Source organism: Zingiber officinale, chromosome 6B (genome assembly GCF_018446385.1).
Source record: "Zingiber officinale cultivar Zhangliang chromosome 6B, Zo_v1.1, whole genome shotgun sequence".
Taxonomy (NCBI): Eukaryota; Viridiplantae; Streptophyta; class Magnoliopsida; order Zingiberales; family Zingiberaceae; genus Zingiber; species Zingiber officinale.
Window position 1 is genome coordinate 89541134 of NC_055996.1, and position 4183 is coordinate 89545316.

A 4183-nucleotide genomic window follows, 5' to 3' on the forward strand; every position below is an offset into this window, starting at 1 on the left:
TGGATTTTTGTTAGTCTTCATTTTAATTCCTATACATTTTATGGGAATTTTGACTATTATTTGATTATATTTTATTTGGCAGGAATTGAGAGAGACAATATTTGAGGAGAAGAACACTGGTTCGGTCCAATATGGTTCAAATTATGGTTCAGTTCAATTGTTGGATAAAAGAGAAGAAATGCCCAATCCAGAAACCCAATTTCAAACCCTAATTGAAGAAACCATAAACATTACGTTTCAACTGGTTTGATTGGTTCAACAGTCCGATTTAGCTCATTTCCAAATGGTTCAGGCTAGTTTAGTCCGATTTAGTTGAGTGTTAAAAGGGAGCATCTAGTTCAAAAAACAACGGCTCAGGAAAACATCAGTATGCACATTTTTCTCTTCATAAAAAATCCCCCGATGCCCCCCCCCCCATGATTCTCTCCAAGTAGTGACAACAGTGGCGTTCCTGCCGGGCTGCGAACGATGGTGACGACATCCCCTGATCAAGCTCAACTCGTCGGAGTGGTTCTTCCGCATTTCCCCTTCTCCCGTGGCTTCTTTGTTGCTCTCACTGGAGTGGTTGCAAAGGGTAGGGTTTCAAGAAGCAACGACAGCGACGAGCTTCGATCAACTTCACCTCACCGGAGTGGTTCTCCGGTGTGTCCTCCATCCACTAGCGTCCATCCATTCATCCCTATTTCTCATGGTTCGGTAAGATAAGGGCAAGAGCAGGAGGCAGTAGTGAGGTTCATCTCCAATTCTTCAGCAATGTTCTACTCCCTTCACAGTCCATCATCAAGCTCCCGAGAGTTCCCTACCCGGTGGTTGCGATGGCAGGCGGTTCTAAAGCAGAGTTTGCAACTCATCCAACCCTGCATCAAGTTTCCACAGTGTTGTTGCCTCTCTGATTTCCTCCGATCTAGCCAAGCAATCTCGCCATGGTTCATGTGGGCAGAAGCTCAAATCGACAAAGGCCAACATCATCCCCATTTCTTCTAGTCAACTTCTACCGAAGTGGTCTAGCTTCGATGGAAGATTCGTCCATAGTCTTTGTTAATGCAAGCGCTTTCGATATTTGTGTTGTTGTTCACCATTTTTGGTGGTTCCAAATTAGGGCCCTTCATGTGATGGCAGAGGGTAGTCATTTGGATTCGATCGTGGAAAACGAGATTGGTTAATTTAGTTGATTTTTTTTATTTGATTTATGTGTTATGTTCTTATCCATGTTTGATTGTTTAGTGTGACACTTTGTTTAGTTTCGTTATGCATGATTGTTAATCTTGTCTCATAGTATGATAATGTGGTACAGATTTAACTTTTATGCGTAGTTAGGATTTGTTAATTATTGCTAAGTTGTTTAGCCAATTGCCTTTGTTTGACTATTACTTTCCTTATACATGTTTGTGTTAATTGCGTTAATTTGTTTCATATTATGCCTCTTGTGATGATTCTTATATCGTAGTGTGACAATGCGGTGCAGGGTAGTGTTTGATAGTTAGCTAGGTTTGTTAGTTAATTTCTTTATGCATGTTTATTCTGTAAAAAATGATGCTTGTAACGTAGAGTGCCACTGCACTATGGGTTTATCATTGTTGGTTAGTTAGAATTTCATTTATTATATTAGTTTTAGAAAACAAACCCCCAAAATAAACCCCTTGTTCGATTTTGTCTGAAAGTAAGTCTCCTATCATTAGTTTCACGTGAGAGATGACCCGGGCCTTCTACTACACTACCTTAGTTTAGGTTAAGGGGTTCGGTTGATTAGAAATTATTTAATTTGATTTGGGGTGAGTGATAGACACAGCTCATCAACAACCTCCTCTAATAGTTTATACTTCAGGTGAAGAAATCATTAAATAAATAGACAATTATAGATTTTTATCAATATCTCAACCTAGTTCCGATGAGATTAATAAGTACATTGTTAGGTTGTGTAAGTGTGATTGGAAGAAAATGAGTATTTTTGGGAGTTGTCGTATTAAAAGTATCTACTCATTCGATATAATTTAGATGTCATACATATTGAGATAAATTTCTTTGTCAATATCTTCAACACTATAATGAACGTGCCTAGAAGAACTAAAAACACTATAAAAATTATGTGAGAATTAAAAGAACTAGTCAACAGACCAGAGTTGCATCAGAATGAAACAAATAGATTTTCAAAGGCTCATTATACATTGGACAAAGATAGTAAGCAAGGTTTATATAGTTGGTTAAAAGAAATAAACTTCTCAGATGGATATGCCACAAATATGGCTCAATGTATGAATATGAATATGTTAAAGGATTTATGGACAACAGTAACACTGAGTTTGATTAATAAGTCAGATTTGACGAAATCATAGAGGTTGAATATCCTGCATTACATATAAAAAAGTGTATATTGTTCAAATGTCCATGGTATGATCTGATCCCAAGAACAGGTACCATAATATATCCAAATAATAATTTAGTTGAGGTTAATTTAAACAATAGGTTCAATAAGTTTGAACTTTTCATTTTTTGGTACAAGCGGGTCAAGTTTTCTATCTTCAATACCCTACAATAAGAAGAAGATCTAGTGAATGATTGTTTATTTGTCGAATGAAGTCTTGCTCGACCATAGAAATGTCAAACACCATCACTACTTAAAACCATGATGTATTTCAGAAAGATGAAGTAGAGAGACATTCAACTGATTCACAACTCCAATCCACATTTCAATTACTTGTGGATGTTAATGTCACTTACAAGGATATAGAAGATGGAGAGATGTCAAGCAGTGATGATCTTGTTGAACTAATAGAGTCTAGCGATAAGGACTTAGAAACTGTTAATATTGATTAGTCTGATGTATGTTAATGATGATTAAATATTAGCATTATTGTTCATCAAGTAAGTTATGCTTTCATATTATTTTATATTTATATTATCATGTTAGTAACTTTATTATGATATATTATAATATTATTTTGTAGACATTATTATGACAGAGTAGCATCAGCCAGTAGCACTCCATGGCTACAAGGTGCTACGAGTTGTTGGGGACTCGTAAGTATGTTTTGCTATTAGTAATTTAAGTCCATATATGACTATATTTATAATATATTTCTTATACCTTAATATTTTTTTCATGCAGGTTTACTCCAAATGGAAACCAAGTTGCCACCTATATAATTGAAAAATTCAAAAAAAGAGTATGCACTTATAGCACTATATGGAGACATGTAAACTAGCAGTCGAAGATATTTTATTATAATGAATTTTTAGTAAGTAAATTTAATATATTATGTATTATATAATATATGTATCCTTTAATATACTAAATTTTTTATTCTACTTATAATTGTAAAAAAATATACATGGGAGGAAGGTCACGAGGAATAATTTAAAGATACTTAGAATAATTATTGTTCCAAACTTTATAGAGACATTCTTTATTATATGAGAAAGAAGGGCACTAGGCCGAAGTATATGTCAACCGAGATATAGAGTACATGAACGACCTCTTGGGCTGCAGAAAGGTGGCAAGCAAATGTTGAAAAGGTATGAGCAAACAGGAACACAAAGCCAGGTAGCCCGAGCACCAAAACCTCTCAGTATACGTCCAAATCCAAATCTATTGTCGAATATATTATGAATCTGGTGAGTCTAATTTTGTAAAATACCGAAAATAGGTGAATAATCATAAGGGAATTTTTCCAAAAATTTTCGGGAATTTTTCGGAGCTCGTACGGACTAGTTGACGGGGATAAAAACGGGGTCCGGAAAAGTCTGTTTAGGCTACCCCTTTTAAGTGAGGAAAAGTTTATATATTTAATTCTTTTTCTTTTTACTTATTTTTCTTTCCCGTTTTCTTTTTCCCTCCTGGAGCCCGAGCCATCCCCGACGCCTTCCCCTCGGACCCGACGGCTGTGCCCTAACCGCTCGGCGCCGATTGTTTCCTCCCCGTGTACAAAGGCAGTCGGCCAAGGAAGGCTTGTTTCCTTCCGCTTTGACGAACCCGAGCCCTAGATCTTCACCGGGAAATCAAACGTCGATCGTTGCTGTCTCCACTCGACCCGAGCCACTGCCGGCACCGATTTCCCAGCGCCGGGTGTCGTCGCCTGTGCCCTAGCAGCGCCGGGAGTCTGATCTCTGCCCACTGACGCCGACTATCTTCCTCTTCATTTCTCCTTCCCGAGCCGAAACCCTCCTCTTCCTCCCGATTCCTTCC